Raw genomic sequence first — 17480 nt, 5'->3', positions numbered from 1 at the left:
CTCCTTTCCTTATCTCTGCTTCTGTGGTTCTCTCTCTCTCCTTTATAACAGGGTTGTTCCAGTCCTGCTAAAATGAGTTCTGGAATATTTTCTTTCATTGCAGCCTCTGAAGAGTCTCTTCATGAATCAAGAATTATCCAGAACTTGAACGTTTGGTGGAACTTTTTGTAAAATATATTTTTCCTTAACTGGTATTGCCAGAAATTTATTTTATTACTTATTTTTCTATTATATATATATATTTTTCTATTTCACTGATTTCTTCATTTTATCCTGTCCTCTGTTCTGTTGTTTTCCTAATACCTTAAATCAAAAATTTAGCACATTCATTTTTTATCTTTGTTCCTTCCTAATAAGCATTGAAATTTATAAATTTAATTTGAAGTGCCACTTTTATTTCATCCTACACTTATATACACAAACATTTACTAATATTTACTTTTGTAATATTATATCTAATATGATTTCTTCTGTTACCACAGGTTAACTAGGAATATTTTGTAATATCCCCAAACTGGAGTTTTCACCTGTCTTTTTTGTTACTAATTTCAAATTTGATCCACTATTTTCAGAGAAGGTGATTTCTTTCATATTTGTCAAATTTTGCTTTATGGCCTAATGTCTTGTTCCCTATTGTATGCATTTTATAAACTTTGAGAATAATGTGTTTTTTTTTTTTTTTTACATTGTTACAGAGGCTCATTGAATTAGATTTGTTAATGTCATTATTCAAACTTTCACTATTTTTGGTAGCTTTTGTCTAATTTATATCATTGCTACTAAGACAAGTATATCAAAAGCTTCAACTCTAGTAAATTATTCAACTTCTCCCTATAGATTTTTCTCAATTTTTTGAGAAAATATTGAGCTTATTTTATTAAAGGTGTACCGCTTAGATATATCATATTTTCCTATTGAACTGAACCTCTTTCTATCATTATGTAGTGACTATGTTTATCCTTAATAATGTTCAGATCAGTCACTCAGTCATGTCTGACTCTTTGCGACCAAATGGACTGCGGCACTCCAGGCTTCCCTGCCCATAACCAATTTCCGGAGTTTGCTCAAACTCATGTCCATTGAGTCGGTGATGCCATCCAACCATCCCATCCTCTGTCATCCCCTTATCCTCCTGCCTTCAACCTTTCCCAGCATCAAGGTATTTTCCAGTGAGTCAGTTCATCGCATCAGGTGACCAAAGTATTGGAGTTTCAGCTTCAGCCTCAGTCCTTCCGGTGAATAGTCAGGACTGATTTCCTTTGGGATTGACTGGTTTGATCTCCTTGCAAGGGACTTGCAAGAGTCTTCTCCAACACCACAGTTCAAAAGCATCAATTCTTCAGCACTCAGCTTTCTTTATAGTCCAGCTCTTACATCCATACATGACTACTGGAAAAAACCATAGTTTTGACTAGATGGACCTTTGTTGGCAAAGTAACGTCTCTGCTTTTTAATATGCTGTCTATGTTTGTCATAGTTTTTCTTTCAAGGAGCAAGACAGGCTTCAAGAGTATACGAACCTTGAACTTCCAGATGTTCAAGCTGGATTTAGAAAAGGTAGAAGAACCAGAAATCAATATGACAACATCAGCTGGATCATCAATAAAGCAAGAGAGTTCCAGAAAAACATCTAGTTTTGCTTTATTGACTACACCAAAGCCTTTGATGTGTGGATCAAAACAAACTGTGGAAAATTTTTAAAGAGACGGGAATACCAGACTACCTGACCTGCCTCCTGAGAAATTTATATGCAGGTCAAATAGCAACAGTTAGAACTGGGCATGGAAAAGCAGACTGGTTCCAAAGAGTAAAAGGAGTATGTCAAGGCTGTATGTTGTCACCCTGCTTATTTAACTTATATGCAGAGTACATCATGTGAAATGCTGGGCTGGATGAAGCACAAGCTGGAATAAAGAATGCCAGGAGAAATATCAATACCCTCAGATACACAGATGGCACCACCTTTAAGGCAGAAAACAAAGAAGAACTAAAGAGCCTCTTGATAAAAGTGAAAGAGGAAAGTGAAAAATTTGGCTCAAAACTCAACATTCAAAAAATTAAGATCATGGAACCTGGTCCCATCACTTCATGGCAAATAGATGGGGAAACAATGGAAATAGTGACAGACTTTATTTTGGGGGCGCCAAAATCACTGCAGATGGTGATTGCAGCCATTATATTATATTAAAAGATGCTTGTTCCTTGGAAGAAAAGCTATTACCAACCTAGACAGCATATTAAAAAGCAGTCGTTACTTTACCAACAAAGGTCTGTCTTATCAAAGCTATGGTTTTTCCAGTGGTCATGTATGGATGAGAGAGTTTGGACTATAGAGAAAACTGAGCACGGAATTGGTTTCTAACTGTGGTTTGGAGAAGACTCTTGTGAATCCCTTGGACTACAAAGAGACTACCAGCCCATCCTAAAGGAGATCAGTCCTGGGTGTTCATTGGAAGGACTGATGCTGAATCTGAAACTCCAGTACTTTGGCTACCTGATGTGAAGAACCGACTCATTCGAAAAGACCCTGATGCTGGGAAAGATTGAAAGCAGGAGGAGAAGGGGTCAATAGAGGATGAGATGGTTGGATGGCATCACTGATGCGATGGACATGAGTTTCAGTAAGCTCTGGGAGTTGGTGTTGGACAGGGAGGCCTGGCATGCTGCAGTCCATGGGATGGCAAAGTCGGACACAACTGAGCAACTGAAGTAAACTGAGCAAGCGTCTTTTAAGCTCATGGCTGCAATCAGTATCTGCAGTGATTTCGGAGCCCCCCAAAATAAAGTCTCTCACTGTTATCATTGTTTCCCCATCTATTTGCCATGAAATGATGGAACCAGATGCCTGCCATGATCTGTTTTTTGAATGCTGCATTTTAAGCCAACTTTTTCAATCTCCTCTTTCACTTTCACCAAGAGGCTCTTTAGTTCTTCTTCACTTTTTGCCATAAGAGTGGTGTCGTCTACGTATCTGAGGTTATTGATATTTCTCCCAGGAATCTCGATTCCAGTTTTTGCTTTATCCAGCCCGGCATTTTCCATGATGCACTCTGCATGTAAATTAAATAAACAGGGTGAAAATACACTGCCTTGACATACTCCTTTCCCAATTTGGAGCCAGTCTGTTGTTCCATGTCCAGTTCTAACTGTTGCTTCTTGAACTACATACAGATTTCTCGGGAGGCAGGTCAGGTGGTCTGGTATTCCCATCTCTTTAAGTATTTTCCACATTTTATTGTGATCCACACATTCAAAGACTTTGGCATAGTCAATAAAGGATAAGTAGATATTTTTCTGGAACTCTCTTGCTTTTTCGATGATCCAACAGATGTCAGCAATTTGTTCTCTGGTTCCTCTGCCTTTTCTAAGTTATTAATAGCCTGAATAGTGCTGCTTGTCTTATTTGTGTCTTCTGATGTACACTTTCAGATTGTTTTAGTATTCAACTGGCATATTCAACATTCCATTCTTTGTTTTGTTTGTTTTTTATAAATTTATTTATTTTAATTGGAGGCTAATTACTTTACCATATTGTCGTGGTTTTGCCATATATTTGACCTCATTATTTTTTTCATACTCAGGCTTTAAATATGTATCTAGAACATATATAGACTTTTTTTAAGTGGATTTTTGACCCTATCTTTAACAAATAGTCTATTATATATGTTAATATTATGGCTATTAAACTATTTTATTCTTTTTTAAATTATTTTATTGTATTTTTCTATTCACCACACTTGCTTGATTTTTTCTCTTTTTGCTTGTTTTTAACTAAGCTTTGAAAGGACTATCTAAAAGAGTATAAAGTGCTGAGCAACAGAACCTAACACCCTTTTTAAAATGCATTACTGAATTAACCTTGATGTACTGCTTTTCCTATTTGGAACCAGTCTGTTGTTCCATGTCCAGTTCTAACTGTTGCTTCCTGACCTGCATACAGATTTCTCAAAAGGCAGGTCAGGTGGTCTGGTATTCCCATCTCTTCCAGAATTTTCCACAGTTTATTGTGATCCACACAGGCAAAGGCTTTGGCATAGTCAATAAAGCAGAAATCGATGTTTTCTGGAACTCTCTTGCTTTTTTGATGATCCAGCAGATGTTGGCAATTTGATCTCTGGTTCCTCTGCCTTTTCTAAAACCAGCTTCAACATCTGGAAGCTCACGGTTCACGTATTGCTGAAGCCTGGCTTGGAGAATTTTAAGCACTACTTTACTAGTGTGTGAGATGAGTGTAATTGTGTGATAGTTTGAGCATTCTTTGGCATTGACTTTCTTTGGGATTGGAATGAAAACTGACCTTTTCCAGTCCTGTGGCCACTGCTGAGTTTTCCAAATTTCCTGGCATGTTGAGTGCAGCACTTTCACAGCATCATCTTTCAGGATTTGAAATAGCTCAACTGGAATTCCATCACCTCCACTAGCTTTGTTCATAGTGATGCTCCCTAAGGCCCACTTGACTTTGCATTCTAGGATGTCTGAGTCTAAGTGAGTGATCACACCATTGTGATTATCTGGGTTGTGAAGATCTTTTTGTATAGTTCTTCTGTGTATTCTTGCCACCTCTTCTTAATATCCACTGCTCCTGTTGGGTCCATATCATTTCTGTCCTTTATTGAGCCCATCTTTGCATGAAATGTTCCCTTGGTATCTCTATTTTTCTTGAAGAGATCTCTAGTCTTTCCCATTCTATTGTTTTCCTCTCTTTCTCTTCACTGATCACTGAGGAAGGCTTTCTTATCTCTCCTTGCTATTCTTTGGAACTCTGCATTCAAAAATGGGTATATCTTTCCTTTTATCCTTTGCGTTTCACTTCTCTTCTTTTCACAGCTACTTCTAAGACCTCCTCAGACAGCCAATTTGCTTTTATGCATTTCTTTTTCTTGGGGATGGTCTTGATCCCTGTCTCCTGTACAATGTCCTGAACCTCCATCCATAGTTCATCAGGCACTCTGTCTCTCAGATCTAGTCCCTTAAATCTATTTCTTACTTCCACTGTATAGTCATAAGAGATTTGATGGGTCATATCTGAATGGTCTAGTGGTTTTATCCACTTTCTTCAATTTCAGTCTGAATTTGGCAATAAAGTGTTCATGATCTGAGTACCTTAATGCAGAGTACATGATGAGAAATGCTGGGCTGGAGGAAGCACAAGTAGTGTTGCAGAAGACTCTTGAGAATCCCCTGGACTGCAAGGAGATCCAACCAGTCCATCCTAAAGGAGATCAGTCCTGGATGTTCTTTGGGAGGACTGATTTTGAAGCTGAAACTCCAACAATTTGGCCACCTGATGCGAAGAGCTGACTCATTGGAAAAGATCCTGATGCTGGGAAAGATTGAGAGCAGGAGGAGAAGGGGATGACAGAGGAAGAGATGTTTGAATGACATCATCGACTCGACAGACATGGGTTTGGGTGAACTCTGGGAGTTGGTGATGGACAGGGAGGCCTGGCATGCTGCAGTTCATGGGGTCACAGAGTCGGACATGACTGAGCGACTGAACTGAACTGAACTGAATTAGCAATAAAGTAGAAAAAATCTTTCCACAAAAAGCTAAGTAGACAAAAAACTATGTGAAATCTCAAGAAGAAAGCAGAGAACCAGGCCTGGTTTTATAGTGAAGAAATTTGTCAAATTGGGTGACTTTAGATTTCCCATTTCCAGTCCCATCTGAGTATCTATTCAAGTGAGGAGTGTAAAAAGAATTTCACCCTCCACATCATATAAAATTAAGATTTCAGTGTTCACTTCTCTGTATAAAAGTAAATAAGAAACGAACAGTTTAGAAAATTACCCACCTGTTACTTTCACCTAAAGAAAAGATAAGAAATTTTTTATACTCTTTTGATATTTTTTCTATACTTTTCTAGTCTATTTTATTCAACCAATTATAAAATTTGTTTAGAACATGTACTAACATTAACAATTATATTTTTATATCTAAAAATTATTGTATTTAAATATGTATTATAGTCTCCTGTTTTCTGCTTTTCTTAATTTCTTCTTTATTTCTTTAGGCACTCCATACATATATTAAATATTAAGTGCTTGATAATCACAATATCTTAAGTTTTAGAAGGTATACATCTATCATTCATTTTTTTTTTTTTACTATTACTTATGATATCTCATTTTTTTTCTTTGTTAGAGAAATTTTCTATGTGCTCACATGCCACTGAATATAATCTGGAAAAATTCTGAGGTTGGATATAGTTTCCTACAGAGGAGAATTGCATTTCCTTTTACTGGCAGTACAAAGCTTAATAATCTGGAAACAAGTTTAATATCAAGTTCAACTCCCTCATCTTGAGGTGGGTCTAAGACTTAGTTTCCCTATTTCATTGATTGCAGGGCAATCCTAGCTTTTGTTCTTGCTCACCGTTTATTACTACTTTCTGTAGTTTCAGCTACTGTGCTTCAAAACTGTGGTTATTTGGCCCTTAGGAGTTCCCTTTATTTATGTTAGAGTTGATAAGTGTGTAAAAAATTAGTTTCATTGTAGTATATTTAGAATATAGCTGTGGATGTAGTCAGAAGGCTCTTCTGTGAATCATAGCAAAATATCTGTATTTTTTTTTTTTTTTTGGCCCCTCATCAGAAATGGTAATCTTTCATTTTTCAAACAGCAAGAGTCTGAAGACTAATTCAACGTGGCTATAATAATCTCAGTCCTTACCATGTTTTCCCCAGATATCTCTAGACACCTGTGAGGAAAGCTTTCATGTCACACAGGCCTAGCTACTTTTCATTCATAACCTTGTAGGACAGAATTGCAATGACCCTCCCTCCCTGTTCAGCTCCCACAATCACTGCTTCCAACTGTGTAATGAGTTGCTGCTGCTTTTCTTATTCCATTTTGCCCTATGAGAATCCATCTCTGCTCCTTAATTCACCAAAGCATTACCAAGGCCAGGCTTTTTAACATTTATCAAAACTTGACCAATAGCCTGGGACAACAAAGAAGAATGAAAAGAAAATGAAACAAAACAAAACAAAAAAATCTTGATCTCCAATCTGACTGTCTGTATATATGGTCTTCTTCAAGGAAGTTCATTTCTGATACCAAACAGAAGGGGAAAGTCTCAGTTTTCTTCTTATTCCAAGTCTAAGGCCAGGCTCTTCACCACTATATTTTCAGAGATGCTATCCATAGTGATAAGCAACCTCTTGATGGAGGTGAAAGAGGAGAGTGAAAAATCTGGCTTAAAACTCAACATTCAAAAAACTAAGATCATGGTACCTGGTCATGGCACCTGGCATCACTTCATGGCAAATAGAAGGGAAAAAGTGAGAACAGTGATAGATTTTCTTGGGCTCTAAAATCGTTGCTAATGATGACTGCAGCCATGAAATTAAAGGGTGCTTGCTTATGACAAAGACAGTATATTAAAAAGCAGAGACATTACTTTGCCAACAAAGGTTCATCTAGTCAAAGCTATGGTTTTTCCAGTAGTCATGAATAGATGTGAGAGTTGGACCGTAAAGAAGGCTGAGCACTGAAGAACTGATGCTTTTGAATTGTGGTCTTAGAAAAGACTTTTGAGAGTCCCTTGGACTGCAAGGAGGTCCAACCAATCACTCCTAAAAGAAATCAGTCCTAAATATTCACTGGAAGGACTGATGCTGAAACTGAAACTCCTATACTTTGGCCACCTGATACAAAGAGCTGATTCATTAAAAAAAGATGCTGATGCTAGGAAAGATTGAAGGCAGGAGATGAAAGGGATGTGCTGCAGTCCATGGTGTTGCAATGAATGGGACACAAATGAGCAGCTGAACAAAAACAACACTCCATAGTGAAGATAACTGTTCATGTTTCCATGAGAATGCTTTAGGTTTTCATAGCATAAATCCTTGCCATTCTGGAATAGTAGCACAGATTCACCTTAGTACATTAAAAATGTTACATGAATTTTCCCTAAAATGCAACTGGATTATTTACCTTAAAAAAGAAGTCAAATTTCTTCTCTATAGAAATGGAAGAATTGCCACCAGCTTTGGAAAGTAATTTCATCTTTTTTAGCCATAATGCTTTAAAAAAAATAATAATAATGAGTTCCATTCCTAACTAAACCAGCCCATTTTCTTGCTACCACATTGGTCCTTCCCAAACAAAACACGTTGCAAGCTCTTCAAAGGCAAGAATCTTGTCTTATTATTTTTGTTTTTATTCCTGGGTCATGCTCAATAACATTGGAGTGCATCAATCAGTGAATGACCATATAAATGCATTTTCTATTAAATATATGGAGAAGTTCAGTAGGAGAAACTGTATGTCATTTTTACAAAATGTCTTGCAAAAGGAGAAAGAAAAAGGAGAGAAAGAGGGAGGGGAGAGAGAGAGAGAAAGAGAGAGAATGTGTGTTTATTTTCCTGATCAGAACAACAGGTTTGAATATTGATGAGGTGGAACCAAAATCTGCAGTGTGCACTGAACTGGAGTGAGACAGAAAAATACAACAGACTTGTGACCAAACAGGAACTGCCCTAGTCTGTTGACACAGCATATATTCTGAGTCCAACGAGTAAGCATGAGAAACTGACATGAATGAATATGGTTAAACGCAAATGGAACAGCCATCAAAGATGTGTCTCTTCCTGCTTGGTGGCTGCCGGCTTTCAGAGGCGTCCAGCAACAAGGGATGGGAGAATCTGCATAAAATATTCTGAGCAGAGCACAGGTAGCTGGTTCCAGACTAGATAAACAATTTAGCAAACACCCAGGAAGAATGTCTGTAACCTTCATAAAACTGAAAGGACAGGCGCGAAATGAGATGGACGACACCGTCATGGAAATTACAGTCTCAGCGATTTGGAGACATTTCATTCTGCAGAGGAGCTGGCACACTGGAGGACGGATAAACAGGAAGTTTGAAATCTGTCTGAAATGGCATGGCATATTTTTCTTGGGGTATGGTATTAAATGAGACTAAAAATCTCTTCAGAAAATAATATAGCTTCAAGTTCCGCTCATCTTTTGAATAACTTAAACGATTGACTGGATTTATTTAAGCAATTGCTACACGTCGGTTCCTAAAAATCATGAGACTAAATAGAGTCTTGGGAAAGAAACTGCTCTGAAGAGAAGAAACATCAGTCTATCAGTAAACCGAGAAATAAAAAAAAAATCACGAGAAAGTCCATTTGTATGTGCAGATCTCTTGTACTTAGAGCACCATTCTAGACCCTGAAAGGAAGACAGCAGAGCAGGCTACACATACCTTTGAAGTGTTTAGTTAAGGAGACAGGGTAACACATGGATATACCTGAGTCATTACGGCAGACAGAGTCTCACAGCTGAATACACAGAGCTCAAGAGTGATCAGCATACATAGATATTACTTGAGGAAGCCTCTTTTTAAAAGGTAAGTTTTACACTATAATTTAAAGGATATATTTGAAAGATACATTAACTGATATTCAAATCTTCAGTATAAATTATATATATATATGCTTTTTTAAGCTTTCTCCTCAAAGGCAACATTTTTCAACATAGAATCACATATTTTGGCCATAGAAATTAGTTGCAGCATTTCCAGAAGTGTTCAGTTGAATTCTGTTAATTAGGTAGTCAATGAAAGAATAAAAAAGAACTAAATTGAAGTTTTAGAAACTATTTTTTATTGCTTTTATTTGATTTATTATTTAGAAACTATTATTTCCTTCTTGGACTTATAAAGCACATTGATTTATTAAGGGTTTTAAGAAATCTTCCTGTGAAAAAAACTCATTTATTTAACCCAGCAATTTGGGTTATTTGACAGAATGCTTTTTAGATATTTTTGGAAAGCCTATCAAAATGTAAGAAAACCAATAAACAATTTCGGAATGGATGATGTAGCTCAGCTTCTCACCTTATGAGATAAAGAAATGGAGCTAAGACTCTTAGTCCTGGTTAGCAGCCCACTAATGCCTAAAGTTTAGCAAGTTGTTTTCTAGATTGCCAGCTTTTAACTGTAGTGAAATTACATAGTATTGACTTTAGCTTTTTTTTTTGTTAAAACTAATGACTTTAAGCCTGATAATGAAATTTGGATAAGATGTAAAAATCTAAAGGAAAAAATTTGGCTCAATATTATCATACATTTTCAAAATGGACTTGCTAGAAAATAGTGGCTCCTAATTTATCTTTCTATCCCCAGAGGTCTTCAAGCAGGATAATGATTTGTTGGAAGGGTTAGAAGAGACATAGCTAAATCAGTTTTGTACATATGAACTCAAAAGGGCTATTTTTGCTCTAAGAGTTTGTTATTCTCTTAATGCCTTGATATGGCTATGCTAACTACAATAGAACCTGGGCAGCAAGGAATCCAAGGTCCAAAACTACCAACCCAGGACTTCCCTGGTGGTCCAGTCATTAAGACTCTGCCTTCCAATGCAGGGGATGTCACTTTCATCTCTGGGCAGGGTACTAAGATTTCACATGCTCTGGGCAACTAAGCCCTGCAACTACTAAGCCCACATGCTCTGGAGCCCATGGGCCACAACTAGAGAAGCCTCAGTGCTGAAACACAGAATTGGCATGCCACAATTGAGACTTGACATAGCTAAATAAATTAACAATTATTAAAAAAACATTACCAACCCACTTGACCAGACAAATGCCAGGGAGGAAGACTTAGGTGCTCGTGTTTGAAGACACAGCCTCCCAGCAGGGTACCCTGTTCACAGAACCTGGCAGAACACTGTAGGTATTCATTCAGGCATATAGTTACATGAGGGGTGGGCTGATAAAGACAGAGAGTCAAGCAGCAAGCAAGTACTTGGCATCTGGAAACATTTGATTGGGTGAAAGAATTACCAACACAGGGGTGAGAGTCACCAGCAGAACTGTGACTCCATTCATGACATTACCAAGTGCAATCCCTATAACAGGCAGATGAGATCTTAGGTAATTGCGTTTATATTTCTGGTTCTAGAATTGAGCAGTCTGGAGAGAGAAGGCTGAGACAAGTGGAATGGGGTTAGCACAGTCAGGTTTTCATTTAGGAATAGGCCACGGGATTCTTGTCAAATTAAGGAATATAGGAGGAGCTCAGTCACCACAACTGGACTGTGAAATCTACATCAGGGTAACAAGAAGAGTGACACAGTACTGAGCCCCTGGATCTGTCTACTCCAAGGAGTGTTTCTAGGACCAGAGTGTGGCTGAGCCTAATGGTAGAAGTCAGAAAATGTCTTCAGTTGTGGGAAGAGGAAGCAAACGGAAGCCAAGCTCAACAGCTACTTCCATCTCCAAAATGTATCTCATCAAACAGAAAACATATAGGAAGCAAACCCTTAGTTACTTTAGTATCTTCCTGCCAACAATTTATGAGCAGACACAGCAAGCCTAGAGAGTACTTAATGTTCAAGCCTATGTGTTATGTTAAGCTGAGAGCTGATATTCTTTATTTCGGTAGTGTGAAGGAAAAATATGAAGAAAAAGGTGAGAAGTTAGTCGAAAGAAGTAAAGGAATATTTCTGTGGCCCATCATTACAGCATTGCTTTATTCTGGGAAAGACAATATTGCTTTACTTAAAACTTCAGGAATCAGACAGACCTAGGAAATCTTACTGTAATTAAAACAGAATATACTGTGATGGTTAAGAGCATGAATTCTGAAGTCAGTTCACTTATTTTACATCCTGGTCTCATTATTTACCAGCTTATGGCTTCAAGCAAATTCCTTAACATTTTTGTAATTTCAACTTCTCATGTAAAAAAAAAAAAAAAAACCTGAAGATACCAAAAGCAAGTATTAATAAAGTTGTATGATACATATGTTTATATGTAGGTGTCTATATATCCAACAAGCTAAAATTCACAATGTTTGACAAAGCTACACAAACTCTTCAAGAAAATTGAAGAGAATACATCCTCAACCCATTTTATAAAGCCAGCATTACTCTGATACTGAAACAAGACAAAAGTAGTACAAGATACGAAAGCACTACAATATTGTTGAGTAACTAGCCTCCAATTAAAATAAATAAATTAAATTTTAAAAAAGATACAAAAACAATAGCCCAATATCCCAATAGAAATTTTTAACAAAATTTTAGCAAATTAAACCCAACAGTATAGAGAAAATGCTATATAACCAGGTAGGGTTTATCCTGGGACTGCAAAGGACTACTTAAAAATCAAATAATATAATTCATCATATTCATACTCTTAAAATAATAATGAAATTATCATCTCGATAAGCAGATAAAAAGTATTTGACTAAATCCATCATCTACTACGAATAAAATTTCTTGTCAAACTAGGGGAAAATGTGAACTCTTTCAACGTGATGATAGACATTTATAAAAAATCCTGCAGCTACCATCACACTTAATGGTGAAATCCAAAATTTTCTCAATAAAATCAGGCCAGGGAATTCCCTGGTGGTCCAGTGGTTAAGAATCCATGCTCCCCGTCTGAAGCGGTTCCCTTTAGACGGGGAGCATGGATTCTTAACCACTGGACCACCAGGGAAGTCCCTGGCCTGATCATACACCACGACCAAGTGGGCTTTATCCCAGGAATGCAAGGATTCTTTAATATCCACAAATCAATCAATGTAATACACCACATTAACAAATTGAAAGATAAAAACCATATGATTATCTCAATAGATGCAGAGAAAGCCTTTGACAAAACTCAACACCCATTCATGATTAAAACTCTCCAGAAAGCAGGAATAGAAGGAACATACCTCAACATAATAAAAGCTATATATGACAAACCCACAGCAAGTATCACCCTCAATGGTGAAAAATTGAAAGCATTTCCCCTGAAATCAGGAACAAGACAAGGCTGCCCACTCTCACCACTACTATTCAACATAGTGTTGGAAGTTTTGGCCACAGCAATCAGAGCAGAAAAAGAAGTAAAAGGAATCCAGATAGGAAAAGAAGAAGTGAAACTCTCACTGTTTGCAGACGACATGATCCTCTACATAGAAAACCGTAAAGACTCTTCCAGAAAATTACTAGAGCTAATCAATGAATATAGTAAAGTTGCAGGATATAAAATTAACACACAAAAATCCCTTGCATTCCTATATACTAACAATGAGAAAACAGAAAGAGAAATTAAGGAAACAATACCATTCACCATTGCAACAAAAAGAATAAAATACTTAGGAGTATATCTACCTAAAGAAACAAAAGACCTATACATAGAAAACTATAAAACACTGATGAAAGAAATCAAAGAGGACACAAACAGATGGAGAAACATACCATGCTCATGGATTGGAAGAATCAATATTGTCAAAATGGCTATTCTACCCAAAGCAATCTATAGATTCAGTGCAATCCCTATCAAGCTACCAACGGTATTTTTCACAGAACTAGACCAAAGAATTTCACAATTTGTATGGAAATACAAAAAACCTCGAATAGCCAAAGTAATCTTGAGAAAGAAGAATGGAACTGGAGGAATCAACCTGCCTGACTTCAGACTCTACTACAAAGCCACAGTCATCAAGACAGTATGGTACTGGCACAAAGACAGAAATATAGATCAATGGAACAGAATAGAAAGCCCAGAGATAAATCCATGACCTATGGACACCTTATCTTTGACAAAGGAGGCAAGGACATACAATGGAAAAAAGACAACCTCTTTAACAAGTGGTGCTGGGAAAACTGGTCAACCACTTGTAAAAGAATGAAACTAGAACACTTTCTAACACCATACACAAAAATAAACTCAAAATGGATTAAAGATCTAAATGTAAGACCAGAAACTATAAAACTCCTAGAGGAGAACATAGGCAAAACACTCTCCGACATAAATCACAGCAAGATCCTCTATGACCCACCTCCCAGAATATTGGAAATAAAAGCAAAACTAAACAAATGGGACCTAATGAAACTTAAAGCTTTTGCACTACAAAGGAAACTATAAGTAAGGTGAAAAGACAGCCCTCAGATTGGGAGAAAATAATAGCAAATGAAGAAACAGACAAAGGATTAATCTCAAAAATATACAAGCAACTCCTGAAGCTCAATTCCAGAAAAATAAATGACCCAATCAAAAAATGGGCCAAAGAACTAAACAGACATTTCTCCAAAGAAGACATACAGATGGCTAACAAACACATGAAAAGATGCTCAACATCACTCATTATCAGAGAAATGCAAATCAAAACCACAATGAGGTACCATTACACGCCAGTCAGGATGGCTGCTATCCAAAAGTCTACAAGCAATAAATGCTGGAGAGGGTGTGGAGAAAAGGGAACCCTCTTACACTGTTGGTGGGAATGCAAACTAGTACAGCCGCTATGGAGAACAGTGTGGAGATTTCTTAAAAAACTGGAAATAGAACTGCCATATGACCCAGCAATCCCACTTCTGGGCATACACACCGAGGAAACCAGATCTGAAAGAGACACGTGCACCCCAATGTTCATCGCAGCACTGTTTATAATAGCCAGGACATGGAAGCAACCTAGATGCCCATCAGCAGACGAATGGATAAGGAAGCTGTGGTACATATACACCATGGAATATTACTCAGCCATTAAAAAGAATTCATTTGAATCAGTTCTAATGAGATGGATGAAACTGGAGCCCCTTATACAGAGTGAAGTAAGCCAGAAAGATAAAGAACATTACAGCATACTAACACATATATATGGAATTTAGAAAGATGGTAACGACAACCCTATATGCAAAACAGAAAAAGAGACACAGAAGTACAGAACAGACTTTTGAAATCTGTGGGAGAAGATGAGGGTGGGATGTTGCGAAAGAACAGCATGTATATTATCTATGGTGAAACAGGTCACCAGCCCAGGTGGGATGCATGAGACAAGTGCTCGAGCCTGGTGCACTGGGAAGACCCAGAGGAGTCGGGTGGAGAGGCGGGTGGGAGGGGGGATCGGGATGGGGAATACGTGTAAATCTATTGCTGGTTCGTGTCAATGTATGACAAAACCCACTGAAAAAAATTAATTAATTAATTAATTTAAAAAAAAAAAAAGAATCCATGCTCCCAAAGCAGGATGCATGAGTTTGATCCCTGGTTGGGAAACCAAGATCCTAACATGCCACAAGGCCAATAATAAATAAAATTAAATTAAAAAAAAATAAAATCAGACCAAAGATAAGGATTGCTATTTCACAATGTCTATGCAGCATAGAGGTTCTACTCAGTGTGTGTGTTAGTTGCTGAGTCATGTCTGACTCTTTGCAACCCCATGGACTGTAGACTGCCAGGCTCCTCTGTCCACGGAATTCTCCAGGCAAGAATACCAGAGTGGGTAGCCATTCCCTTTTCCAGAGGATCTTCCCAACCCAGGTCTCCACGTTTCAGGCAGATTCTTTACTATCTGAGCTATCAGGGAAGCCCCTACTCAGTACAATAAGGAAAGAAAATAAATAAATGCATCAACATCAGAAAGAAAGAAATCTTTATTCTCAAATATTATGATTATTCACATAGAAAATACAGGGAATCAGCAAAAATCTACTAGAACTAGTAAGTAAAATAAGCAAATTTCAGTTTCAAGTTCAACATACAAAAATAAATGGTAAATAGTAGAAATGAATAATTTGAAAAAAAAAAAACTAAAAACTAATAAAAATGAATAAAAGGTTTGAAAGACAAGTTATAATCCAGGAGAAATCATTTGCAAAGACTGCACATGATAAAAAGATACAAAGATAATACAAAAAGTACTCTCAAACTCAGCAATAAGAAAAATTTGAAAACTAATAAAAATGTGTCAGAAGGTTGAAAGACACTTGCAAAAAAAAAAAAAAAAACACACATGAATAGCAACAAACGCCCATAAATAGGCCCCCATAAACATAGTTACTTCATGGCATCACTCCATAGCAAATAGATGGGGAAACAGTGGAAACAGTGACAGACTTTATTTTTGGGGCTCCAATATCACTGCAGATGGTGACTGCAGCCATGAAATTAAAAGAAACTTGCTCCTTGGAAGAAAAGTCATGACCAACCTAGGTAGCTTATTAAAAAGCAGAGACATTACTTTGCCAAAGAAGGTCTGTCTAGTCAAAGCTGTGTTTTTTTTGCAGTAATCATGCATGGATGTGAGAGTTGGACTATAAAGAAAGCTGAGCACTGAATAATTGATGCTTGTAAACTGTGGTGTTGGAGAAGACTCTTGAGAGTCCCTTGGACAGCAAGGAGACCCAACCAGTCCATCCTAAAGGAAATCAGTCCTAAATATTCATTGGAAGGACTGATGCTGAAGCTGAAACTCCAATACTTTGGCCACCTGATATAAAGAACTGTCTCATTTGAAAAGAACTTGATGCTGGAAAAGATTGAAGGCAGGAGAAGAGGATGACAGAGGATGAGATGGTTGGATGGCATCACCGGCTCAATGGATATGAGTTTAAGAATACTCCGGGAGTTGGTGATGGACAGGGAGGCCCAGCGTTCTGCAGTCCATAGGGTCGCAAAGAGTCAGACACAACTGAGTGACTGAACTGAAACACAGTCAACTGGTTTTTGACAAAGGAACAAAGGAAATGCAATGGAACAAAGATAATATTTTCAAAAAATGGTCCTAGAACATTTGGACATCCAAATTCAGGAGAAAAAAAAAAAAACACTTTACAAAATTAACTCTAAATAAATTGCTGGCTTAAATGTAAAATACAAGTTTAAAACTCCTAGAAAGCAAATAAGAAAATATCTAGATGATGCTGGGTAGGATGATGACCTTTTGTATAAAACATTAACAACAAGATCAATGAAACAAAGGATAAGCTCTACTTTATTAAAAAAAAATTGTTCTGTGAAAGATAATATTAAAAGAATGAAAAGACAAGCCACAGGCCAGAAGAAAACATTTGAAAAAGACACATTTGGTAAAGGATTGCTCTCCAAAACATGCAAAAATTTCTGAAAGCTCAACAATAAGAAAATAATCTGATTTAAAAATGGGCCAAAGATCATAACAGACACCTCATGAAAAATACACAGATAACAAACAAGCATATGAAAATATGCTCCACATCATATGACATAAAGGAAATGCAAGTTAAAACAATAATGCTATTACACACCACTTAGAATGGCCAAAAATCAGAATGCTGACAGCGTCAAATGGTAATATTTTTGAACTACAGGAATGTTCATTCATTGCTGTTGGGACTGCAAAATGCTGCAGCAACTTTGGAGGGTAGAATGGCAGTTTCTTACAAAATTAAGTATACTGCTAGCATACAATCAAGCAATCATGCTCCTCGGCATTTACCAAAGGAGATGAAAACTTATGCCCACATAAAAACTTGCACATGAGTGTTTATAGCAGTTTTACTCATAACTGCCAAAATATAGAATTTGGCAACTCACCAAGGTTCATTCAACTTTATAGGTGAATGAAAAAATAAAGTGTGGTACATCAAGACAACAGAATATTATTTGTCAAAAACAAAACAAAACAAAGAAAGCATGTGTGAAAGAAGCATGTCTGAAAAGACTACATACTATATGATTCCAACTATATGACATTCTGGAAAAT

This window comes from Cervus canadensis, chromosome 2, assembly GCF_019320065.1.
Source record: "Cervus canadensis isolate Bull #8, Minnesota chromosome 2, ASM1932006v1, whole genome shotgun sequence".
NCBI classification, from domain to species: Eukaryota; Metazoa; Chordata; class Mammalia; order Artiodactyla; family Cervidae; genus Cervus; species Cervus canadensis.
Note: the sequence above shows the minus strand (reverse complement) of the source record.